General features: G+C 42.7%; 1 pseudogene; it reads left to right on the forward strand.

The window, feature by feature from the left end:
- Nucleotides 1-27,340, forward strand: part of LOC122748154 — a 50,031-nt pseudogene extending 22,691 nt beyond the window's left edge.
- Nucleotides 27,341-27,685: the final 345 nt, after the last annotated feature.

A 27,685-nucleotide genomic window follows, 5' to 3' on the forward strand; every position in this document is an offset into this window, starting at 1 on the left:
AGACCTGGGTTCCAATCACACTTCATGGTTGCCTTGCTGTGTGGCCCTGCAGAAGTGGCTTCCTCTCTTTTTCTGTAAAATGAAAGAATTGGACTTAAACCTGTTCTAAGGGCCCTCCCAGCTCTGACATTCTGTGTTCTAAGGGTCCTCCTAGTTATTACATTCTACGTTCTAAGGGCCCTCCCAGCTCTGACATTCTGTGTTCTAAGGGTCCTCCTAGTTATTACATTCTACGTTCTAAGGGCCCTCCTAGCTCTGACATCCTGTGTTCTAAGGGCCCTCCCAGCTCTGACATCCTGTGTTCTAAGGGCCCTCCCAGCTCTGACATCCTGTGTTCTAATGGCCCTCCCAGCTCTGACATCCTGTGTTCTAAGAGCCCTCCTAGTTATTACATTCTATGTTCTCAGGGCCCTCCCAGCTCTGACATCCTGTGTTCTCAGGGCCCTCCCAGCTCTGACATCCTGTGTTCTCAGGGCCCTCCCAGCTCTGACATCCTGTGTTCTAAGGGCTCTCCTAACTCTGACATTCTCATTCTTTTTTTTTTTTTTTCAGGGCCATGAAGGTTAAGTGACTTGCCCAGGGTCACACAGCTAGTAAATGTTAAGTGTCTGAATGTGGATTTGAACTCAGATCCTCCTGAATTCAGATCTGGTGCTTTATCCACTGCACCACCTACCTGCCCAACATTCTCTTTTCTAAGGCTTCTCTTAGCTCTGATGTTCTATGACTCTAAGGCCCCTTTCCACTCTAACCTTGGAACATTATTCCAAATATCCCAAGGCTCTTCTAGCCTTGACATTGTATGTCTCTCTATGTTAACACTAGATCCAGCAGAGGTGGATAACAGGCTTGTCAGTGGCAGAGCCATAAACTCCACCCAAGCTGTGCTTCCTTGTAGGGACCAGGGGCAGGGATCAAGGATTGCTGATGTTACCAATAAAGAGGGAGAAAACAGCCCTGCTCCCCTCCCAGCTGTGGGGGGCTGCCCCCTCAGCTTCCCTGTGAGCGTGATGCTGATTAGGTGGGGGGGGGGAGAGCTTAAAGTCATACAGATAACAGTAGCTCTCACTTATATAATACTCACCATAGCCAGGCACTATGCAAAGCAACTAACAATTATTATCCCATCCTTACAACAACCCTGGGAGGGAGGGGCTATTATTATCCCCATTTTACAGTTGAGGAAACCGAGTCAGACAGAGGTTAAGTGATTTGTCCAGGGTCACACAGCTAGCAAGTGCCTGAGGCAGAATTTGAATTTAGGGCTGCTTGATTCTACCCATTCTATCAATTTGCTGCACTCTTATTCTTTCAGAAGAAGAGACAATGTGAACTCAGTTGGCACAAATCTTAACCTGAATCTAACACCGTAGGATCATGGGTCCAGAGGTAGAAGAGAGCTCAGTGTCCACTTAATCTAAACAAATAGATATTGAGGTGGGGATGAGAGGAGGAGGTTAAGTGACTAGCCCAAGGTGAGATAGACAGTAAGTGAACAAGATAGGATTTGAACTCAGGCCCTCTGAGGCCAGGATCAGGCTCTTTCCACTTGTGAGAATTGAAACGCCACCCCCTGCTGAGAGAGACATTGTGAGAACCAGGCCTGAAAAGAAAGCATGTGACTTAGCATCCGGAAGCAGCCTGGTGTCCAGAAGTTACTACCTGTTGGTTGTGTCAATCAGTGCTACCAGCCAATTAGCTTGGAGCTCTGTGTGTGGATGCCCCTGCTTCCTGTTTCAGAGAGGGCTTCTGGGAGAAGTGGCGAAGGATCTGGGTCTTTTCTTTTCAGGAACCAGCTGTTGGCGGCAGGAACACTCTCTCTCTCTTAGATAGCTAGATGAAGGCTGTTTTTCCTCTCTCTCTCTCTTTGCTAACCCCTAACATACTTTAATAAATGCTTAATGCCCAAAGACTAGTGCTAAAGCTTCTCATTTAAGGCGACCACTCATTAGATTTTAAACATCACAGTTAGATATTTTAGGCTTAACACACTGTATTGCTATTTGCCTTTGTGTTCCCTGGTTTCTCCCCTTCTTGCACCCCTTTTCCTCCTCCTCCTCTTTCCCTTCTCCAATCCTATAGTTTAGAATAAAGAAAAATCACATCCAGAAGTTGGTAAGTAGGGATAGGAAAAATCAAGGTAGTCCTCCAATAGGAAGTAGCACTTGAATTAATCCTTGAAGATTAAATCCTTGAGGAATTCATGAAGAGGGTCTTGAATCAGGGAGAGCTTTCCAGGAGGGGGAGACTACCTGTGCAAAAACAAGGAGGTGGGAGATGAGAAGTTAAAAAACAGAAAGTGTGTGGATAGAGCACTGGCCCTGGATTCAGGAGGACCTGAGTTCAAATCCAGCCTCACACCCTTGACACTTAGTAGCTGTGGCAAGTCACTTAATCCCAATTACCTCACCAAAAAAAAAAAAAGAATGAAGAACAAACAACACGTCTCCCAGCAAACAGACAAGTGATCTCTCTGCACAAGGTGTCAAGTGAACAGGTCAGTTCACTGACCTTTTGACTGGAAGACTGATTTTTCCCCAGGCCTTCCACACCTGCTCCCTCTCCTACCATCTCCTTGGGAAGCAAAACTCAGCTGATTTCCTCTGGTGGTCCATGAATATTTATTAAGCACCTACTGTGTGTCAGGTGCTGGAGATATATAGAGACAATAAGAGGGGGGTGGGGGCATGCCTTCTGTCCTCCATGAATTTATGTTCTCCTGGATCTATGTGGACTTTCTGGTTGTAAGGAGCCATCTGTCTTTGACTCATCTGAGTTTACAGTAGGCCAATGAATTAGAAGAGTTACTAGCAACCGTTTCTAAAACCTGTAGAGTTCTAATATTCCTGTTTACAAATGAAGAAATGGGCTCAGAAAGGGTGAGGGTCATATAGCTAATGACAGTATCAGAGTTCCCTCCAAATCACTAGACCATATCTAGGACACCCCAGATGCCATCAAGTCCAAATTCTCTTATTTTTACAGATTGAGAGCTGAGGCAGCTAGGTGGTGTGGTACTTGTAGTCAGGATGACCTGAGTTCGAATCCTGACTGAGACACTTTTTGACCCTGGGCACTGTCATTTAACAATCATTCTGTGCCTCAGTTTCTTCATCTTGACATGGGGCTAGATCAATTAGGACATTAGAATAATGCAGAAGAAGTTTCTCCTTTGAGAAGCAAAACCAAAGGTGACCAGATAACAGGACAGACATATCGAGGAGTCAAGGGACTATTAAAGTCAAGCTTAGCCAATTAGATATCAGGACTGATGCACCTAAGGAGTAAGGGGAGATAAAATTCTATAGCAGGAAAGTCAGTTGGACACAGCTACTACCTGAGCTAGGAGACAGAGATAACTCCAGAGGTCTGGACTATCATTCCAAAAGCAAGTTCTCCCTGACTCTCAGGGATCTTTCCCAGCCCACCCCCAAAGGGAACTTTCCATTGTAGGGTGGTCACCCCATCTATCTTCTATAAAAGTTTTGGCCTTCCTTCTGTTCTAGGAGGAAGAGGTTTCTAAACCATCTCCTCCCATTGAAGCTAACTCTTCAACTTCCCTCTTGGTCACTTTCTCTAGCGTCCAATAATAGACCATTTTAATTCTACTTGGACTTTGTTGAGAGGAATACCTAAGGATCTCTTTCCCTTGTGACAATCTGTAAAATCTTATTGTTTTTGGTTTTTTGTGAGGCAATTGGGGTTAAGTGACTTGCCCAGGGTCATACAGCTAGTAAGTGTTAAGTGTCTGAGGCCAGATTTGAACTCAGGTCCTCCTGACTCCAGGGCCGGTGCTCTATCCACTGAGCCACCTAGCTGCCCCTTGTAAAATCTTGTAATAGTACCTGCCTCAAGGTTTGTTGTGAGGATCAAATGCATTAACATACATGAAGTATTTTGTTAACCTTAAAGCTCTTTATAAATGCTAGCCCTCAAGATTATTATTGTTGTTGTTCGGTTGTGTCTGACTCTTTGTGACCCCATTTGGGTTTTCTTGGCAAAGATACTGGAGTGGTTTGCCATTTCCTTGTCCAGCTCATTTTGTAGATGAGGAAATTGAGGCAAATAGGGTTAAGTGACTTGCCCAGGATCACACAGCCAAGATGTGTCTGAGGCCAGTTTTTAACTCACAAAGTTGAGTCTTCCTGACACCAGGCACTCTATGTACTGAGCCACTCAGCTACCATTATTATTATTATTATTAATTATCATTATAATTACTAAGACTCAGGAGAAGGTAATGACTTTCTTAAGGTCACACTGGTGGTATCAGAGGTGAGATTTGAACCCAGGAACTTTGACTCCAGGTTTAATTCTAATCAACCATATGCTTCTTTATAATTGAAGAAACTGAGGCCAAAAGTAGCCAGGGCTAGAGCCTCCCAGACTCTGGTGGAAAAATTTCCTTTAAATTCAGATCAGTTCAACAAACTCTATTAAATAAAAACAATGGCAGCTAGATGGCACAGTGGTAAAGCACTGGCCCTGGATTCAGGAGTACCTGGGTTCAAATCCAGCCTCAGACACTTGACACTTATCAGCTGTGTGACCCTGGGCAAGTCACTTAACCCTCATTGCCCTGCAAAAAAAATAAAAATAAAAACAAAAAGCTGAGATAGGCCCTGCCCTCAAGTTGTTTATAATCTACTGGGGGTTGAGGTGGGGGAGGGAGATAGAACATAAATACAAATGAATGTGATACTTATTAGCTGAATGAACTTCAGCTAGTTACCCCAGTTTCCTCATCTGTAAAATCAAGAGGGTTGGAACTCTCAGGCTTCTCCCAGCTTGAAATCCCAAGACCCTTACTGAGAATTCCAATGGATCTTTACTCTCTTCTCTCCTCAGATCCCAATCCCTCAGTCTGTGTGATAACTTTCCAGGTCCTCCCAGAAATCCTCCAGGGCGGGGATCTACCCAAGGAGATTCAGACCTGTAAGAGGCAGGATGGAGTAGTGGATGAGAATGCTAGAATTAGAGTCAGGAAGATCTGGGTTCAAATCCCATCTGAAATAATCAACTAAATATGTGTAAGGTACCTACTATGTGCCAGGCACTGTGCTAAACCCTAGACATACAAAAGGAGGCAAAAGATAGTCCCTGCCCTCAAGGAGCTCCCAATGTAATGGGCTAATATATGACCTTAAATAAGTGATTTAACTTTCTGAGCCTCAGTTTCCTGATTTGTAACACGGTCTAGATGACTCATGAAGTCCCTTCCAGATCTATATCTATAACATTATTATAAGGTCTCCTATATTCCAGGCCTAGTCTTTTTTTTTTTTTAACTACTGCTTTAATTTTTTTCTTGGCCAGGCCACAAGGCTCAGCAATAGCTGGCTCTCACCTACAAAATATAAACATTTTTTTTCCTGGATGAATGAAAGGAAGAAGAAATGAATCAGGAGAGGGAGCTGAGAGTTTCAAAACCTTGAACAGACAGACCACATGCCCCTCCCTCAGCTCCACAATCCATATTTATAAAGCATTTTAAGGCTTACAAAGCAATTTCCTCCCAAGAATCCAGTAATCTACAGAGTCCAGGTCTTGTCATCCAGATTTGGCAGGGTTACGATAGGGAGGAGGGGCCCTTTCCAGGCCTGGGATTTCATCCCTTTGTGGAAACTCCCCCTACAGATATAGATTAGCACCTAATTTGCAATTTAGAGTCTCAGAATTTCCTGAGGGAAGGAGACTTTAAAGTGACCTGGGTCGCAGCCTATATGAGTCTGAGGCCTGATTTAATAATTGCACATATTGCTTTGGTACTTTAAAGTTTCCATACATTATCTCCTTTCAACCTCCAAAGCCAATGAGGTACAGTATACCTATTATCTCCATTTTACAGATGTGAAAAACTGAGGCCTGGAGAGATTAATTGATTTATCTAAAGTCATGCAGTTAATAAGAGTCAGAGGCAGGATTTAAATCCAGGTCTTCCTGACTCCAAGTCCCATTCTTTATATCTACCATGCCATTCTGCCTCTTTTTACCATTTTACAGGGGAAGAAACTGAGGCTGAGGGAGGTGCTTAGACTGGAAGGTGGGGGGGGAGGGGTGGTTCCACTACATTACTGCCAGGAAGACAATCACCTCATGGGAGGTAAAAAAAGACAGTTGGGGACCCCATCAGGAACCCCTGAAAATTACTGTATATGCACCACTCCCCTGGCTTCTGATTCTTCCCTCACCCCCAAACCCCAAGCCCACAACAGGGGGCTCTTCTGAAGCTGATGGCAGCCAGAAAGTCACCCCTGAGAGAAGGAAGAGACTGCCAAAGGGTTCATTTTACTATAAGACTGACAAGAAAAACCCAAGGGAAAGGTTATTTCCAAAGGAGATGACTCATTTATTTTCTTGTTTGTTTTTTTGGTTTGGTTTGGTTTGGTTTGGTTTGGTTTTACAGGGCAATGAGGGTTAAGTGACTTGCCCAGGGTCACAGAGCCAGTAAATGTCAAGTGTCTGAGACTGGATTTGAACTCAAGTCCTCCTGAATCCAGGGTCAGTGCTCTATCCACTGCGCCACCTAACTGCTCTGGCCCATTTATTTTCAAATAAAGGAGAACCGCTTTAAGATTCACATTATGGGGGGCAGCTAGGTGACGCAGTGGATAGAGCACTGGCTCTGGAGTCAGGAGGACCAGAGTTCAAATCCGGATTCAGACACTTAACACTTACTAGCTGTGTGACCCTAGGCAAGGCACTTAACCCTAATTGCCTCACCAAAAAAAAAAAAATTCACTTTATGGGTCCCTGGTTTTGATATTCCATGCCACACTGGGCAGTGGGTTGGAGTCTCCAGGCACTTCTGGGCACACACACACACTCACACACGCCTTACTAAAAGAAATGCCACAGTTCTTTCCATATCACAAGGTCAAGGTCATAAATTTAGAACTGAAAGGAACCTCAGCAATCATCCTATCCAACCTTCTCCTTTTACAACTGAAGGAAACTGAGACCCAAAGAGGTACAAGTTCCCATAGGTAGCCAGTAACAGCTGGAAATGTACTCCAAAGTCATCTTTCTTCAGTCATTAATTGAGAAGGAAAGGGGGAGGGAGCAGAGCATAGGAGGGAGGGAGGAAAACAAAATCATTCATCCAATTTATTGAACAAACATTCATTGGTTGAGTCTCACAAATATCTCTTTAAGTATGTGTTACGTACAAAGCAGCTCATGGAGTGCTGGGGATAGAAGACCCTCCAAATTGTGATGAAATAATGGGATTTAACAGATACTCAAAGACCCACCTGGAGATTAATCTAGACTGATTGAATCAAGTGAGAGTGATTGACTGCTGATTAGCCTACTTCAAGTTAACTGGATGGTAATCACACCTGGATAGCCCTTAAGAAGGTATTGTTCTCAGAAGCTAGACTGTGAATTCAACTTGAGAACACCTTCAAAGCCAATGGATTTGGATGACACCAACCAATCAGCTTGAAGCAGTGTGTAAGGACCGCCTCTGTTCCAGACCTATAAAAAGCTTCCAGAATCAGCTTGCTGGAGACTTCTTGATTGAAGCAGGCTCTTGGCAGAGGACTTGAGGAAGAACCAAACCAAGCTGGAACTCTAGGCTTTTTCTTAACTTTCTGAACTCCATGTGAATATCTGTATGCTTTAATAAATGTTTAATGCCCAAAGACTGGTGCTGAAGCTTCTAATTTAAGGTGATCACACAGTATAGATTTTAAATATCACAGTTTGGCAACCACAAAGGGACTGCTGAACCCCTCAACCTTCTGATCTTTACATTGGGTAAGACAATGCTTCATTTTTGTGGATTTTCTATTTTGATTTTATCTTTACCTGTTTTTTATAAAGCATAGGTCTTATGAAAGGACTAACAGAGAAAAATAAAGGGGTTGAAGAAAAACAAGAGAAACTTTATCATCATCATATTTTAAGAATCTACTTCTATTGCCATAAACTGGGACTTATTTTGCCAAAATGCAGAAGTAGACAGCAAGATATTAATATGAGATGATAGCATTTGGATTCATTGTACACTTGTACAATCTGGTCTTCGGAGGCTGTACAGAGTTTAGATAAGACAGTGTCCCTGGCCTCGTGTTACTGATGTTCTAGCTAGAGGAGATAGGATTTAGCGAACATGAAACATAGTGTTATGAGATAGGGGCATTAGAGATGTGCAAAGTGGGTCCCATAGGGAAGGTTAGCGATCAGCAAAGTCAAGGAAGACTTGCCAGTCTTTTTTTTGGGGGGGGCAGGGAGGCATTTGAGTTAGGTTAAGAACCTCACAAGGCCCACTATAAAGTGCCTCAAGGAATCAAAGCCAAATCTTCTACCCCAGCCATATAGTCCTCTCTCCTAATAAATCTTTTTATTTTACAAGATTCGCAGTGACCTTCCAATTCTTTGGGTGAGCTATCCCTCCAAACTAGGTGGACAGACAGACAGACACACACACACACACACACACACACACACACCACCACCACCACCACCAGTATTGTTGTGAGGCTCAAAGTGATCATTTTTGTAAAGTGCTTTGACCCTGTCTAGCACATAGCAAGCACTGTATAAATTCTAGCTATGCATCTTGTAGCTTCTAGCTTCACAGTATCTCTCCACTCATGTAACCACTGCCCTCATCAATCTATCAATGAACAAGCAAACAAGCATTTATAAGGTTCCCACTATACCACAAACTGCGCTAGAGTGTAACACGCATGTCCATTTCTCTTGTAATCAAATCCAGGTTCACACATGTTTCCTGAAGCTGTGATTTCTGGATGACCGCAACAGAAAGACAAAAATGAAATAGATGCTGCCTTCAAAGAGTTAACCTTCCAATGAGAGAGTCAACATGTGTATAAATGTGCACAAAGCCACAAAGACAAACAAGTACGCCAAAATAGATGCAATATAAGGCAAGCCCTCATCACTTCTTAATACCCTCCTAATCAGTGTCCCTGAGCCCATTGTGTATCCTTCCCAACCCATCCTCCACACAGCTGCCAAGATAATCTTCCTAAGACCTGGCCATAAAATCAAAGATTTGCACAGAGATCATCTAGCCCAGTGGGTATTTAACTGGTTTGGGGTTTTTTTTTGGATCATGGCCCACTTTGGCAGTGTCTGGATAAGCCTATGCACCCCTGCTCAGAATTGTGTTTTCAAATGCAAAAAATAAAATACATAACATTATAAAGGAAACCAATTATATTGAAATACATTTATCAAAAAACAATTTTTCTTTTAATTTATGAACCTTGGTAAAAATTAGTCCACCATTCTCATTTCACAGATGAGGAACTGAGGCCCCAAAATGTTGAGTGACTTGCCCAAGGTCACGCAGGTGATATAAATGGCGGGGCCAAGATTGGAATCAACTTTGTTCTTATCACATTCTACCTTGTATCCTTCTTGTTGGAGTATATGCTATCCTCTCACCCTGCATTAGACTGGAAACATCTCTCTGAGCTTCAGTTCCTCATCTTGAAATAAGGCCTTGGATAAAGCACTGGCCCTGGATTCAGGAGGACCTGACTTCAAATTAGGCCTTAGACACTTGACACTTACTAGCTGTATGGTCCTGGACAAGTCACTTAACCCTCATTGCCCCATAAAAAAAAAAAAAAGAAAGGCCTGTGACTTATCTCTCTAAGATCACCTAATCTGTAGCAGAATGCCTCAAAAGTTCTTAATGTTCGTTGAATTGAAATATATAATTTGTACCTTATTTCATATGTCCCCTTATACTCTACCTTCTAACCATACTAGACTATTAGCCATTCCTATACATATCCCATGCTTTCATACCTGTGCTAGGAGGGGCAATGGGGCTTTTATGGATGGAGTTCTGGACCTGGAGTCAGGTACACCTTAGTGCAAATCCTGCCTCTGTTATTTATCAGTTGTGTGACCTGAAATAAGTTAACCTCACTGAGACTCAGTTGCTTCAGCTGTATCTCTCTCATAAAGTTGTTATGAGGCTCAAATAAAATTATATAGAAAATTAAACATATATACATAAATATATATAATAGAGATAAATGAACAGCTGGGTGGCACAGTGGATAGAGTGCCAGGCCGGGAGTCAGGAAGACCTGAGTTTACCAGCCTCAGACACTTACTACCTGACCCTAGGCAAGTCACTTAACCCTATTTGCCTCAATTTCCTCATCTGTAAAATGAGCTGAAGAAGGAAATGGCAAAAGAATCTACAATCTTTGATAAGAAAACCCCAAAGGAGGCACATAGAGTAGGACATGACTGAAACAACTGTGTAATTTAAAATTCTAAATGTGGGTTCTGATCTGTCCTCCCCAGTTTTGGGGGGAAACTGGCTAAAATCACTGATAAATGAGTTTAGGTTTTTTAAGGGTTTATTAAAAGATATAAGATAGTAAAGAAAGAGAAAGATAGAGAACAGATTTCTTATAACACGGAAATCCTAGCCTTCCTAAACCTCCTACCTCTGAAGTCCTCTGCCACCACACTGATGTCTCCCACCAAAAGAGAGAACTCTCCCCCCAGTGTCCACTTCCTCCTTCATGTTCTCCTCCCAGAAATGGGAGGTTCTTCAAGCTGATTGGCTATCATCATTCAAATACATTGGTTCACTGGACCCAAAGGTGGTCTCGATGTAAAGTTCAAACTTTTTAGCTTCTGAGAACAATACCCTCTTAAATACCAGTCAGATATGTTTACAATCTAGTTAACTGGAAGTAAGCCAATCAGCAGTCAGCCTCTCTCACCCAATTCAATCAATTTCGATCAATCTCCAGGTGGGCCCCTGAGTATCTGCTAAATCCCCTCATCTACCACATGGCATTATCTTGACACACAACTAAACAAAAAAAGATACATAAATATGTCTATATGATATTATATGCTACATAATATATATAATATATTTTCTATCTATATATACATACATAAAGATATGTGTGTATATGTATGTGTATGTGTATATATATATATTTATACACACACACCAAACTATAAGAATGATCCCTCTTAATGATCATGCCTTTTCTCTGTTGATTATCTCCCATCCTGTCTATAGCTTGTTTATTCGTAGTTATTTATATGTCTTCTACCCCATTAAACTGTGAGCTCTTTAAGAGCAGAGTTTGGCATACAGTAGGCATTTAATAAGTATTTATGGACCAAATGGATGAATGAATGAATGTCATAGGATTTGGAAGGGAGCTTAGATGTTATCAGATCCAATATCTTCATTTTACAGATGAGGAAACTGAGGCCCAGAGAATAAGGGCCCTTGCTCACAGTTAGGCAGCTATTAAATATAACTAAGTATAATTATTTTTACTATTTTCTCTTTACTTGGCCTGCCCACCCTTCTTTTTTTTTTTTTTTTTTTTTGCAGGGCAATGAGGGTTAAGTGACTTGCCCAGGGTCACACAGCTAGTAAGTATCAAGTGTCTGAGGTCCTATTTGAACTCAGGTCCTCCTGAATCCAGGGTTGGTGCTTTATCCACTGTGCCACCTAGCTGCCCCCAAGAAAAGCTTCTTGCAGAAGGAGGGACATTAGCTGAGACCTGAAGGGAGCCAGGAGGCAGAGCCTTCTAGGCATGGGTGAGAGTCAGGGAAAATGCCTGGAGTCTGGAGATGGAGTATCTTGTGGGAGGAAGAGTCAGGAGACGAGTATGGATGCATCAAGGAGAATATGGAAGGAATATGGCATGAAGAAGACTGGAAAGGTTTAAGGGAGCCAGGTTATAAAAGACTTTGAATGCCTAATAGAGGATTTTATATTTTTTTTTCTTCTTTTTTTTTAGTGAGGCAATTGGGTTTAAGTGACTTGCCCAGGGTCACACAGCTAGTAAGTGTTAAGTGTCTGAGGCCGGATTTGAACTCAGGTCCTCCTGACTCCAGGGTCAGAGCTCTATCCACTGTGCCACCTAGCCGGCCCAAGAAACTGGAGTTTTTTAATGAACAGCTAGTGAGATGTGGTCAGGCCTGCATTTGAGGAAGGTCAATTTGCCTGCTGAGTGGATGACGGTTTGGAGTGAGGAGAGACTTCTTGTAAACCTCTCTTTTAACTTAATTATCATTCAGATGCCTCTGCATCTGAATCTTGGGAAAATTAAAATGGGAAGAACTTTGGCAATTTCTGAATGGGAATGTTAAAGTTCATGCCAATTTCTCCCTATCACATGATACTCTTTCAAAAACTGATCAGGGGGCAGCTAGGTGGCACAGTGGATAAAGCACCGGCCCTGGATTCAGGAGTTTCTGAGTTCAAATCCGGGCCTCAGACACTTGACACTTACTAGCTGTGTGACCCTGGGCAAGTCACTTAAGCCCCATTGCCCTGCAAAAAAACAAAAACAAAACAAAACAAAAAACTGATCAGACAGACCATAAGTGACCATAGAAGGGGGAGCTACAGTGCTTAGGAAATAGACCTGATCCTTGTTCCCCAAGGGGGAACTGTGTAAAAACATTTGAAGCTTACAAAGAGACCACAAATATATCTGGGCCAAACCCAAAGACGTTCTGCTCTGGCAAGCATACTACATGAGTAACTAGATATTTGTAACCAGGCAAGTTGAGGTTGATGGTTTTACAATTAACCCTTTTGCCTATAGGCAGGGGACTGAATCTCTGGAATTCTCTCCTCCCCACAGGCTTAATCCCAATAATAACTCTCATTTCTACATTGCTTTCAGCTTTGTAAAACATTATTCCTTGAAACAACCCTGTGTGGTAGGTATTGTAAATATATTATCGCCATTTTTTAGAGGCAGAAACCAAGGCTCCAATGGTTTGCCCACAATCACACAGCTGATAGTTCCCTAAGGCTTTAAAAGGGGCAAAGGGCTTTCCTCTCAACAAGGAGGTAAAAGTAATGGGGATAATGAGGGTCTCCCCAGCCCCCACCTTGATCCCCATGGATGGAACTGAACTGAGCATCGCTAGATATTTTTGGTTATGCCCATGGCTAAACAATTAAGGACTTTTACTTTGGGATAACTAAACAATTCTTTTATTAGTCTCATGGTCCAGGTGATGGCAGCAAAGGGTGCCTATGTTAAAGAGAATTGGCCAATGAGCCAACAAGAGCTTCCTATTCATTACCCTTAAGAATGATACAACTTGGGGCGGCTAGGTGGCGCAGTGGATAAAGCACCGGCCCTGGATTCAGGAGTACCTGAGTTCAAATCCGGCCTCAGACACTTGACACTTACTAGCTCTGTGACCCTGGGCAAGTCACTTAACCCCCATTGCCCCGCCAAAAAAAAAAAAAAAGGCAATGGGGAGGGGCAGCTAGGTGGTGCAGTGGATGAAGCACCAGCCCTAGATTCAGGAGGTCCTGAGTTCAAATCTGGCCTCAGATACTTGACACTTACTAGCTGTGTGACCCTGGGCAAGTCACTTAACCCCCATTGCCCCGCAAAAAACAAAAAAAAAAAAAAAAGAATGATACAACTTGGGGGCGGCTAGGTGGTACAGTGGATAAAGCACCAGCCCTGGAGTCAGGAGTACCTGAGTTCAAATCCAGCCTCAGACACTTGACACTTACTAGCTGTGTGACCTTGGGCAAGTCACTTAACCCCCCACTGCCCCCCCCCAAAACAAACAAACAAACAAAAAAAGAATGATATAACTTCCTCTCTTCTTTCTCTGGAACATGGTATGTATCTCTCTGTCTCTCCTCTCTCTTCTCTCTCTCTCTCTCCTCTGTGTGTGTGTGTGTGTGTGTGTGTGTGTGTGTCTGTCTGTCTGTCTGTCTCTCTCTCTCTGTCTTATCTCTCTCTCCTCTGTGTGTCTCTGTCTATCTCTGTCTCTCCTCTCTCTCTGTGTCTCTTTCTGTCTCTCTGTCTCCTCTCTCTCTCTTTCTCTCTCTCTTCTCTCTCTCTCTCTCTCTCCTCTATGTGTATGGCTGTTTGTCTCTTCTCTCTGTCTATCTCTGTCTCTCCTCTCTCTGTGTCTCTTTCTGTCTCTCTGTCTCCCCTCTCTGTCTCCTCTCTGTCTCCTCTCTCTCTCTCTCTCTCTCTCTCTCTCTCTCTCTCTCTCTCTCTCTTGCCCCCTCCCATTAGGGGTGCCTCTCCCTTGGATGCTTACAAATCGCAGCCAGAGGAGACAGGACCTCATCTGCTTTGTGTTTCTTTCCCTGAGAAAAGGTGATGGATCCATGATTATGAAAGATGTCCATTCCTTTTATTCCCTTGGGTTTTTCCCAGATGACATTTGAAGTTTTTCTTTCTTTTTTTTTCTTCCTTTTTTTTTTTAAGTGAGGCAATTGGGGTTAAGTGACTTGCCCAGGGTCACACAGCTAGTAAGTGTTAAGTGTCTGAGGCCGGATTTGAACTCAGGTACTCCTGACTTCAGGGCCGGTGCTCTATCCACTGCAGCGCCACCTAGCTGCCCCCTTCCCTTTTTTTTTGCAGGGCAGTGAGGGTTAAGTGACTTGCCCAGGGTCACACAGCTAGTAAGTGTCAAGTGTCTGAGGCTGCATTTGAATACAGGTCCTCCTGAATGCAGGGCCAGTGCTTTATCCACTGTACCACCTAGCAGCCCCTTTTAATATGATTTTATATATATATATAAATATATATATATATATATATTTGTGTGTATGTGTATGTATGTGTGTGTGAGGCAATTGGGGTTAAGTGACTTGCCCAGGGTCACACAGCTAGTAAGTGTCAAGTGTCTGAGGCTTCATTTGAATACAGGTCCTCCTGAATCCAGGGCCAGTGCTTTATCCACTGCACCACTTAGCTGCCCCGTGCTTATGAAAGATGGACTTTGCCACCCTGGGAGTTGAGTTTCTGGCTTCCTTGCTAAATGCCAGTTGCTCTGTGGGAGGAATCCCTTGTAGTTGCTACAATATTTCTCAAAAGAATAGACAGGAAGAATGAGCTGAGTCCTAACCTGCCATATGAGAAGACATGAACCTTGAAGTTTTTCAGACTATGCAAAGATGAAGGTGAAATGGTTGTTCAATAGTCCCACCAAATGTTATGTGTTATGATTTAAGTTTTATATATTATATTTTTGGTAAGAACTTCCCAGCAAGGTATAATTAATAGCTAATATTTCTATAGGGCTTTCAGGTCTATGAAGAACTTTACAAATATTATCTCATTTGATCCACACACCCGATCCTCAGAGGTAGGTGTTATTATTATCCCCATTATAAAGATGAGAAAACTGAAGCAGAGAGTGAGTGACTTATCCAGGGTCACACAGCTAGTAAAGGTCTGAGGCTGGATTTCTACTTAGGTCTTCTTGATTCTAGGTCTGTCTACTGTACCATCTAGCAATCAATCAATCAATACACGTTTATTAAGCACCTACTATGCCCCCAGGTATTGTGATAAGCACAGGAGATACAAAAAGAAGCAAAATATAGTGTTTGGCCTCAAGAAGCTTATAATCTATTGGGGAAGAAAACATGAAAGTATATACAGATATATACAGGATACAAATATATACAGGACAAATATGCAAATATATACAGCATAAATAGGAAGTAATTAACAGAGGGAAAGGCAGTGTACAATTGAAATTAGAGGTTATTATTTCAAATTTTATGTACTTATGAAACATTTGTATGGAGAAAAGAAATAGCTGGCTATAGCTGAAGTTTCTTAAACTGTGGGTTGTAACCCCATATGGGGTCACATAACTTAATGTGTGGGTTGCAAAAAATTTGGCAAATGGTAAAAGGTTATGTGTACCTATTTTACATACCCATATGCCCGAGGCTGTATAAAAATTTCTCAGGTGAAAAAAGGTCACTAGCAGAAGAAGCTCTGCTCTACCTGATTTTATATAGTATGTTGAGTATCTTTATAATTCCTTTTTAGGGAGATCTTAACATGAAATATACCTAAGCTTTAGGTAATTTTCCCCCAGGGCTCTTGAGTAGGGGTGTAAAGAGACAAAGATAATGAGAGAGGCAGCTAGGTGGCGCAGTGGGTAAAGCACAGGCTCTGGATTCAGGAGGACCTGAGTTCAAATCCAGTCTCAGACACTTGACACTTACTAGCTGTGTGACCCTGGGCAAGTCACTTAACCCTCATTGCCCAGCAAACACCCTCATTGTCCAGCAAGAGAGAGAGAGAGAGAGAGAGAGAGAGAGAGAGAGAGAGAGAGAGAGAGAGAGAAACTAGGGAAAAAAAAAAAAACCCCAAGATAATGAGACAGAAGGCTCATCCATGAGGCCAGACTCTACATGAATGAAGTCATGTAGCTTTGTGAGACCAGAAATGTGCCCTTTAGTGAGAGAAGATACATCGAGTGTCATAGCACTCCTATGCCCGGGTAAAGAAATACAAAACCAAGGAAGCAGCTAGGGCCCTAAGGTCCAGGTTCAGGCCTGCCTGGGCAATACACACTTCAGCTGCCATGTGCATCATCAGTCATCAAAGCACCAGGGAAAGAGGCACCTACTCCCCTCCATCCGGCCTTGAGAAGCCTGAGAGCATCCCAGGTCACATGTTACAAAGAGAGAAGAAAAGCGAGGGCAGAAGATGTCTCACTCTCAAAGATGTCTCATTGTTCCCAGCTCAGTGGTCACTCCTCTTTGACAGAGATTCATTGCTAACATCCTTTGGGCTGATGGTCAAATAAGGGCATTGCTTCATCTTCCCAAAGTGCAAGGTTGGGGGGCAGCTAGGTGGGGCAGTGAATAGAGCACTGGCCTTGGATTCAGGAGGACTGAGTTCAAATCTGACCTCAGACCACTTGACACTTACTGGCTGTTGACCCTGGGCAAGTCACTTAACCCTCATTGCCCTGCAAAAACAAAACAAAACAAAACCAAAGTGCAAGGTCTTTAGCATTCAGTCACCTGTCTCACTAGGAGTGGCTGGGGAAGCTCTGCTTGGCTCCCCATATGCTCAATGGGTATGCTAAAGCCAAAGCTTGAGTGACAGGGGTCACAGGGATCTCAGTGTTGGGAAGTCGATCAATCAACAAATGTTAAGCACTTACCATTTGCCAGGCAAAGGGCAGCTAGGTGGTACAGTGGATAGAGCAGAGGGCTAAGAATCAGAAAGACTCATCTTCATGAATTCAAATCCAGCTCAGACACTTCCTAGACTGTGTGACCCTGGGCAAGTCACTTGACCCTGTTTGCCTCAGTTTCCTCATCTATGAAATGAGCTAAAGAAAGATATGGCAAACCACTCCCAGTATCTTTACCAAGAAAACCCCAAATGGAGGTCACCAGAGAGCAGGACACAACTGAAACAGGACCCAACAGCAAACAATAAACAATAGGGACTACTACCAGAGTGTTCAAATTCCTATTTCATATTCCTTCATAGGGAAGCAAGTGTAGTATACGAAGGCCTGTATACTGAAGGAATATGTATCAGTCAAGGGATCAGAGGTCACAAGGAGGGTGAAAAGCAGCATGAGTGAGGACAGGAAAGGGAGAAATCAAGATGCTTGTGGTCAGAAAGAAATGTCAGAGCTGGGAGAGGCCTTAGAACACAGACTGTCAGAGCTGAGAGGGCCCTGAGAACAGACTGTCAGAACTGGGAGGGCCCCTAGAACATAGACTGTCAGAGCTAGGAGGGCCTTAGAACAGAGAATGTTAGAGCTGGGAGGGCCCTTAGAACATAGGATGTCAGAACTGGGAGGGCCCTTAGAACACAGGATGTCAGAGCTGGGAGAGGCCTTAGAACACAGAATGTTAGAGGTGGGAGGGCCCTTAGAACATAGGATGTCAGAACTGGAAGAGGCCTTAGAACATAGGATGTCAGAGCTGGGAGAGCCCTTAGAACACAGGATGTTAGAGCTGGGAGGGTCCTTAGAACATAAGATGTCAGAGCTGGGAGGGCCCTGAGAACACAGGATGTTAGAGCTGGGAGGGCCCTTAGAACATAAGATGTCAGAGCTGGGAGGGCCCTTAGAACACAGGATGTCAGAGCTGGGAGGGCCCTTAGAACACAGGATGTCAGAGCTGGGAGGGCCCTTAGAACACAGACTGTCAGAGCTGGGAGGGCCCTTAGAACACAGGATGTCAGAGCTGGGAGGGCCCTTAGAACATAGGATGTCAGGGGCAGCTAGGTGGCACAGTGGATGGAGCACAGGCCCTGGAGTCAGGAGTACCTGAGTTCAAATCCAGCCTCAGACACTTGACACTTACTAGCTGTGTGACCCTGGGCAAGTCACTTAACCCTCATTGCCCTGCAAAAAAAAAAAAAAAAAAAAAGAACATAGGATGTCAGAGCTGGGAGAGGCCTTAGAACACAGACTGTCAGAGCTGGGAGGGGCCTTTGCAGAGGACCTGTGATTTCATCAATGCAAATCAGCAACTACTCCTATCTTTCTAGTTTTAAAAAATCACCCAGATGATTCCTGATTCCCAGGTCAGCTTTCATACAAATGAAAAGTGTCACATAAATAAAATATTGGTGTATCAGTCCAGTTTTTAAAAGACAGAAGGTGCTTTCAGTTCCAAAGACACAGAGCAGGTAAGGGACTTGCTCAGGGTCACACATGGCAATATGGACATTGGTTGGACTTGAACCCAAATTTTCCTGATTTAGGACTTAGGATAAGAGAATCATAAAATCATAGCATAATAATAACAATAACAATAATAATAATAGCTCTATCACATATAAGAACTCTGCTAAGTGCTTTACAATTATAATCATTTGATCCACACAACCCTGAGAGGTAGGAGCTATTATCACCCTGATTTTAGAGATGAGGACACTGAGGGCAGACAGATGTTCTGACTTTCCCAGAGGCCATTCAAGCCATTATCAAATAGAGGCTGGGCTGGAACCAGGTCTTCCCAGGATTATAGATTTAATGCTGATGGGGATGTTAGCGGTCAAAGGAAGGATTACAGCTCGTTCCCCCCCCCCCTCCCTCCCCCCTTTTCCCCCTTCCCCCCCCTGCCATTTTACAAACAAGGCAACTGTCCCTCCTCTAGGCCAGACTGACTTTCTGTTAGATTTAGAAAGGCTCCCCGCCCTCTTGTAGCCCCGCCCCTTTCCTTTACTGAACAACGAATAGGGAATGGGTCATGTCAGGTAAGGCAGCACAGCCCCAAAGGCCTGTTTCTTCTTGTCCCTCACACCACCAAACACCCACGCAGCCTTCCTCCTGTGAGGGTGGAACGGGAGCATCTTCCCCACTCGCTGAACAGAGAGAAAGAATTCACCCAGGCTTTGATTTAAAAAAAAAAAGATAATAATTATTAAATTCTCTGACTTGTGTGGTGGGCAGAGGACTATTTCCGAAGAAACTCTAATGGGGAGAGGGAGGGGAAGCAGGGCAGGGATGACATCAGCAGCAGCAGCAGCCAGCCAACTTCAAAGCCTTCATTATGGAGTGCATTGTGGTGAAATCCAGAAAGCTTTCTTCTGAAAAGCATCCCCCTTCCTGGCTATGGGTCACCCATGCTATTCAGTGCCCCCTCTGGAAAATGGGGGGCTTGGGTGAGATAATCCCCAAGGTTCATTCTGAGCATCTAAGGTTTCCTGTCTCATCTTTCTGAGTGAGTAGACCCACAAAAAGTACCATGAAGATTAGAAGGTAGTAGGCATCCTGCCGTATATATCGGAAATACTCTTGAAACTACTTAGATGGAAGTTTTCCTGGGCTGAGGATCCCCAGAAGGACCACCCTATTCCCTAGGGAGCTTGGCAACTTGTATGTTCAACCCTGGTTTAATATCCACACCATGGCCCACTCTGTCCCACACACAACTGTAACTAACATTTGTTTACTGTCTTAGAGTTCATACAGTGATTGAGCATGGCACCCCAGGAGGCCAATACTATGGGTACAATTATCATCCCCATGCTACAGATGAGGAAGATGTAGGCTCAAAAGGGTTAAGTGATTTATTTGCTGTTGGTCACACTGATAATAAGTATCAGGGGCAGAATTAGAACCTGTCTCCCTGACTCCAAATTCAGTTCCCGTTATCTACCACAGCACATTGCTTCTCAAAGGCTAACAACTAAAGAATATCCCCATGGTGCCTCCCACAGAAAAAAAATCATTCTCTCCTATCTGAATTTCTCTCTTCTTTCCTGGCAATTGTCTGAATCTGTGCTATCCTTCAAAGCCTACAAGGTTGAAATAAGGGTGGGGGAATGACTTGATTTATTTTTGTTTAAAAGGACATTTATGGGGCAGCTAGGTGGCACAGTCAATAGAGCACCAGCCCTGGATTCAGGAGGACCTGAGTTCAAATTCAGCCTCAGACACTTGACACTTACTAGCTGTGTGACCCTGGGCAAGTCACTTAACCCCAATTGCCTCACCAAAAAAAAAAAAAAAGAGCCAGCAAAGGAGACCAAGTGCTCACTTAGGCAGGAGGAAAACCAGCAGCAGCAGGTCACTTGAGCTGAGCGTGGGTGGAAGCCAGGCATGGAGGGTAGGTGAGGAGACTGTGCATTCCAGAGATTAGGGGAAACTCCCAGCTCCATCCTTTGATGCCCCATGATCCAGTCTTGGAATTTGCAGGGGAGCCCAAAGAGGGAGGAACCTCCAGCTCCTTACATTTGCAGCCTTTTCTCATCCAAAGCCAGGAATGTTTTTTGTTGTTTTCTGTTTCTGTCTAACAGCTTTTGGAGCTGGTTACCAATGGGAAAGGGGTGGGGAGAAATCAATTAATGAAAGAGCCTTAAATCATTTATGTGAAATTTATCAAGGGCGTATTCTACAACTATGGTTTTTAATGGAAAAAAATGTTCACTATTCTTTTTTTTCTGACTTCTGCCTTGTTAACTCAGTTCTCATGTTGCAGAAAATCTATTATAAAAACCAGGAACAAGTCAGCCCAAAGAGATAGGCTAATATTTCAATTCCCATTTTTAAATTCTCATCTCTTCTTTTCCCTGCTCTCTCTGATCTTGCCTCCATTACTTCTGCACTCACCGTAAATGTTTCACTGAAGGACAGCTTATTTTTCTTCTCATCCTTGAGTTTCTGGATATTCATTTCTTAAAGAATCCAGGCTAGTAGAAGGAATGCGGAACTTGGAATGCATGGAGTCAGAAGACCTGGGTTCAAATCTTGCCTCTGCCTGACATAATGGGCAGGTCACTTTCTCTTCCTGAGCTTCAGTTGCACCATCTGTGAAATGGGAGCCTTACAAGGTTGTTGTGAGGAAAGCACCTTGTATACTATAGATAGACATTTTTATTTTTTATTTCTATTTTATTTATTTGTTTGTTTGTCATTCATTCATTCCTTTGTTTGTTTATTGCAGGGCAGTGAGCATTAAGTGACTTGCCCAGGGTCACACATAGACATAGACATTTTTAATGTGAGTTGTCCTTTTTTCTTCTTCTTCTTCTTTTTTTTTGGCAGGGAAATGGAGGTTAAGTGACTTACCCAGGGTCACACAGCTAATAAGTGTCAAGTGTTTGAGGCTGGATTTGAACTCAGGTTCTCCTGAATCCAGGGCCAGTGCTTTATCCACTATGCCACCTAGCTGCCCCCATAAGCTGTCCTTTTTAAAGCACTTCTCCTAGAGCTACTGGCTCCTTGGCAAGCTATCTGTCCTGCTGATTAAAGATGTAGAGACTTCAAGCTGGGTTTTTCTCTGTACCACCACATCCAACATGGCAAACAAGCAGCAAGTGAACAGGGAGAAGGGACCTGGGAATGAAATCACACTTCTGGCCGACATTCCCAACCAATGAGCCCTAGCTAGGGTACCCTTGTCCTGGGTTTATTTCTCCTTTGCTGTGATACCACGTGTGACCTTGTACCTTCAACCAAGCTGACTCAGTAAGGAAAGATGTTAATTGATAATTTTCTAGTATCTCTAATAGGTGAATATATAGAATGTCTGAGTAGGGAGAGAACTTGAAACATAGTGTTGGAAATGGAAGGAGCCTTAGAACATAGAATGTTAAAGCTGAGAAGGGCCTTAGAACATAAAATGTTGGAGCTGGAAGAGCCCTTAGAACATGGAATGTCAGAGCTAGGAGGGCCCTTAGAACTCAGAATGTCTGGGGTAGCCAGGTAGTACAGTGGATAGAGCACCAGCCCTGAAGTCAGGAGGACCTGAATTCAAATCCAGCCTCAGACACTTGAGACTTACTAGCTGTGTGACCCTGGGCAAGTCACTTAACCCTCATTGCCTCACCAAAAAAAAAAAAAGAACATAGAATGTCTAACCTGGGAGGGTCCTTAGAACACAGGATGTCAGGGCTGGGAGGGCCCTTAGAATACAGAATGTCAGAGCTGGGAGGCCCCTTAGAATACAGAATGTCAGAGCTGGGAAGACCCTTAGAACATAGGATGTCAGAGCTTAGAAGAAACCTTTAGAACATAGAATGTCAGAGCTGGGAGGCCCCTTATAATACAGAATGTCAGAGCTGGGAGGGCCCTTAGAACACAGGATATCAGAGCTTATAAGAAACCTTTAGGGGGCAGCTAGGTGGCGCAGTGGATTAAGCACGGGCCCTGGATTCAGGAGTACCTAAATTCAAATCCGGCCTCAGACACTTGACACTTACTAGCTGTGTGACCCTGGGCAAGTCACTTAACCCCCATTGCCCCGCAAAAAAAAAAAAGAAGAAGAAGAAGAAGAAACCTTTAGAACCTGTAGAATGTCAGAGCTGGGAGGGCCCTTAGGACACAGAATGGCAGAGCTAGGGGCAGCTAAGTGGCACAGTGGATAAGGCACCAGCCCTGGATTCAAGAGTACCTGAGTTCAATGTGAATCAGGGTTGTGGCTCTAAGAGTGAAGGAAGAGGAGGGAATGTATGTGAGAGATTTTATTAAGGTAGAAATGACAAGATTTTACAATAGATAGGATATTTTAGGCCAGTGAGAGTCAGGAGTCAAAGATGACACTAAGATTTTAAATGTGAATGAAGTGAAGATGGTGTCATCTTCAACAGTGATAAAGAGGTTGGGAAAAGGGCAAATGTTTTTTTTTTTCCTTTCTGTCATTTGGTACAAGAAAACTTGAATAAAAGAAAATAATGAAAGTGAAAAAAAAAAAAGAGTACCTGAGTTCAAATCTGGCCTCAGACACTTGAAACTTACTAGCTGTGTGACCCTGGGCAAGTCACTTAACCCCCATTGCCCCGCAAAAAAAAAAAAAAAGAATGGCAGAGCTGTAGGGGCCTTAGAACAGAGAATTGAGAACTAGGAGAGATCTTAGAGATCATATATTCCAATCAACTCATTTTGCGAATAATGAAACTGATGTCAGAGAGAGGAAATGACTCTTCTCCAGGCTGGATAATCCATGAAGAGCCTCCAAGGGGCAGTGCACAGACGCCAGGCCTCAGAGTCAGACAGACCTGGGTTCAAGGCCAGCCTCTGACACATCCTAACTAGGGAACCCTTGGCAAGTCACTCAACTTCTCAGTCCAACTTCTAAGGTGCAGAGAAGGTATAACCTGCATTGGTAGAGGGAGTTCTTTCCCTTTATTAATGAAATCACAGGCCTGAGTCCTATCCCTATTGTAAGTAGTAAAGGTGGGACTCGGTCCTATTGACTGTCCAATTGTTTTTCCCTGTTACAAGTTATCTCCTTCATCTTCATCACCCTGGACATGATATCACTCTATTAGCATCATCATTTATGAGAGGAAAAGGTTCAAGAGTTGATCCTGGGGGGTAGCTAGGTGGCACAGTGGAGAGAGCACTGGCCCTGGATTCAGGAGGATCTGAGTTCAAATTCGGCCTCAGACACTTGACACTTACTAGCTGTGTGACCCTGGGCAAGTCACTTAACTCTGATTGCCCCGACAAAAACAAAAAACAAACAAACAAAAGAGTTGATCCTGGAGCTGGTAAAGACTTGGGTTCCAGCCCTGCCTTGGATTGATTGTATGACCCTAGCCAAATCACTGCCCCTCTCAGTGGCCCCAGGGAAGTTATTCTGATCTATATCAGGAAGGGAAGTTTCTATATCTAGAGTTCCCCAGGCTGATAAAATCATAGATCCAAGGCAAAAAACAAACAAACAAACACAAAAATACCCCTTCATTTGCATATTTCCATACTAGTGATATCCAATGTAGCCAGATCAGATCCAAGTCAAATCCAAGGGTCAATAAACACTTTTTTTTTTTTTTTTTAGTGAGGCAATTGGGGTTAAGTGACTTGCCCAGGGTCACACAGCTAGTAAGTGTTAAGTGTCTGAGGCCGGATTTGAACTCAGGTACTCCTGACTCCAGGGCCGGTGCTCTATCCATGTCAATAAAACACTTTTTGGGGAATCCACTATAAGGGCCTGTGCCTGGGAAGTCAGTAGAAATGGACAAGATAGGTCTCTACCATTTCTTACGGACTGATTTGGGAGATTAACATAAAAAACAGTGAGAACAATTTGTAGTAAATTATATGACTAATTCAACCACAGCAGAATTCAATCTGTCAACAAGCATTTATTTATCAGCTGCTTGGAGCTCCCCTAGTCCTGCTTGTCCTATTAAAGAAAATCCTTATCCAAATTAATGGAAAGAAGGAAGCCCAGAACAATCACAAAGCTCATTGTAAATGGCCTAGCAGCTGACATGATAGTATAGATTTAATCATATTGCTCATCTCCTTAATGGAGGAAAAAGGAACGGAATAAGTATATCTATGGTACCTACTATGTGCCAGACCACTGTGCTAAGTGCTTTACTAATGCTATCTCATTGGATCTTTAGCTTGCTTTTCTTTCTTTTTTTTGGGGTGGGGGGGGGAGGGCAACGAGGGTTAAGTGACTTGCCCAGGGTCACACAGCTAGTGTCAAGTGTCTGAGGCCATATTTGAACTCAGGTCTTCCTGAATCCAGGGCCAGTGCTTTATACACTGCACCACCTAGCTGCCCCATCTCATTGGATCTTTACAACAACCCTTCAAGGTAGGTGTTATTATTATCCCCAAAGGTTAAGTAACTTGTCTAGGATTATACAGCTTATAAGTATCTGAGTCCAAATTTGAATTTAGGTCCTTCTGGCTCCAAGCCCAGGACTCTAGATCCACTGAGCCATTTAGAATGCCCATCATCGCCACTATTATTCAATATTGTATTAGAACTATTAGCTATAGCAGTAAGAGAAGAAAAAGAAATTGAAGGAATTAGAATGGGCAGTGAGGAAATAAAGCCATCATTCTTTGCAGATGATATGGTGGTATACTTAGAGAATCCTAAAGAGTCAACTAGGGGGCAGCTAGGTGGCATGGTGGATAGAGCACCGGCCCTGGAGTCAGGAGTACCTGAGTTCAAATCCAGCCTCAGACACTTAACACTTACTAGCTGTGTGACCCTGGGCAAGTCACTTAACCCCAATTGCCTCACTAAAAAAAAAAAAAAGAGTCAACTGAAAAACTACTTGAACTAATTAACAACTTTAGCAAAGTTACAGGACATAAAATAAATTTACATAAATCATCAGTATTTCTATATATTACTAACAAAGTCTAGCAGTAAGAGATAGAAAGAGAAATTCCAACTGTAGACATTATAAAATACTTGGAGTCTATCTGCCAAGACAAACCAGGAAGGATACAAGCGCAATTACAAAAACACTTTTCACACAAATACAGTCAGATCTAAATAACTGGGGGGGAAATTGATTGCTCATGGGTAAGCCATCAATAAAAAAATAAAAAAGACAAGTCTACCTTAGTTTACTTATTCAGTGCCATATCCATCAAACTAACCAAAAAATTGTTTTCTTAGAGCCGGAAAAAACAATAACAAAATTTATCTGGAAGAACAATAGGTCAAGAATATCAAGACAATTTATGAAAAAAGGTTGCCTAGCTGTACCAGATCTCTAACTGCATTACAAAGCAGTGATCCTCAAAACTATCTGGTACTGCCTAAGAAATAGAATGGTAGATCAGTGAAATAGAATAGATATACAAGATACAGTAGTAAATTACCATAGTAATCCAGTGTTTGAGAATCCAAAGAGCCAATCTTTTGGGACAAGAACTCACCATTTGACAAAAATTGCTAGGAAAACTGGAAAGCAGTTTGGCAGAAACTAGGCATAGACCAGTATTTTACACTATGTCCCAAGATAAGGTCAAAATGGGTACATGATTTAGACATAAAGAAGGGTGATATAATTAGCAAATTAAGGGATTATGGAATTGTTTACCTTAGATCTATGAATGAGGGAAGAATTTATGACTAAAAGAGAAAGAAATACATGTTGTCAAATGGCTAATTTTGATTCCATTAAATTAAAAAGGTTTTACACAGAGAAAACCAATGCAATCAAGATTAGGAAAGCAGAAAACTGGTAAAAAATATTTTTTTACAGCAAATTTCTTTGATAAAGGCCTGATTTCTCTAATATATAGGGAGCTGAGTCAAATTTATAAGAATAAAAGTCATTACCCAACTGATAAATGGTCAAAGGATATGAACAGGAAATTTTCAAATGAAGAAATCAAAGCTATCTACAATCATATAAAAATTCTCTAAATCACTATTGATTAGACAAATGCAAATTAAAACAATTCTAAGGTACTGCTTCATACATATCACATTGGCTAATATGACAGAAAAGGAAAATGAGTAATGTTGGAGGAGATGTAGGGAAACTGGGACAGTAATGCATTGTTGGTAGAGTAGTGAACTGATCCAACCATTCTGGAGAGCAGTTTGGAACTGAAAAATTGTGCATGCCCTTTGACCTAGCAATACAACTACTAGGTCTGTATCCCAAATAGATTTTTTAAAAAGGAAAAGGAAAAGACCTATTTGCACAAAATTATATATTTATAGCCACTCTTTTTGTGGTGGCAAAGACTTATAAATTGAGGGGATGCCCTTCAATTGACAAATGGCTAAACAAGTTGTAGTATATGATTGTGATGGAACACTATTATGCTATAAGAAACAATAGGCAGAAGGCGACTGGGACCAAATGGTAGGCCCAGGATCACCATGGTTCTTAAAAGGCTTTCCAGCTTTTTATCTCTCTTTTTTTTTTTTTTTTTTGGCAGGGCAGTGAGGGTTAAGTGATTTGCCCAGGGTCACACAGCTAGTTAAGTGTCAAGTGTCTGAGTCTGGATTTGAATTCAGGTCCTCCTGAATCCAAGGCCAGTGCTTTTTCCACTGTGCCACCTAGCTGCCCAGGTTTTTATCTCTTGTTCAGTCCACAACTTCAGTATATTTTTGAAGGAACATTGGTATTACAGCTGTTGCATTTAACAAGGAACTTGATCCTGTTCAAAAACTCTTTGTAGACAAGATTAGAGAATATAAATCCAAGAGACAGGCAGCTGGAGGACCTGTTGATATAGGTCCTGAATATCAACAAGATCTGGACAGGGAACTGTTCAAGCTTAAACAGATGTATGGCAAAGCAGACATGATACATTCCCAACATTCAAATTTGAAGACCCCAAATTGAAGAGGCACCAAAACCCGTCTTGAGGAGTAACTACAGAATGTATCTTGCTGTTTAATTCTTTGTCATGAATTAGTCTATGACTAATCAATAAATTTTAATTTCACTTTCAAAAAAGAAAAAGAAAGAAAGAAACGACAGGCAGGATGGTTTCAGAAAAACCTGGAAGAACTTACATGAACTGATATAAAATGAAAACATCATATCCAGTAAAAAGAATATTGTACGATGATCAATTGTGAATGACAAGTATTCTCAGCAATACAATGATCTAAGATGATTCTTTTATTTTTTTTTTTCTGCTGGGCAATGGGGGTTAAGTGACTTGCCTAGGGTCACATAGCTAGCAAGTGTCAAGTGTCTGAGGCCAG

This window comes from Dromiciops gliroides, chromosome 3 (genome assembly GCF_019393635.1).
Source record: "Dromiciops gliroides isolate mDroGli1 chromosome 3, mDroGli1.pri, whole genome shotgun sequence".
Classification (NCBI taxonomy): Eukaryota; Metazoa; Chordata; class Mammalia; order Microbiotheria; family Microbiotheriidae; genus Dromiciops; species Dromiciops gliroides.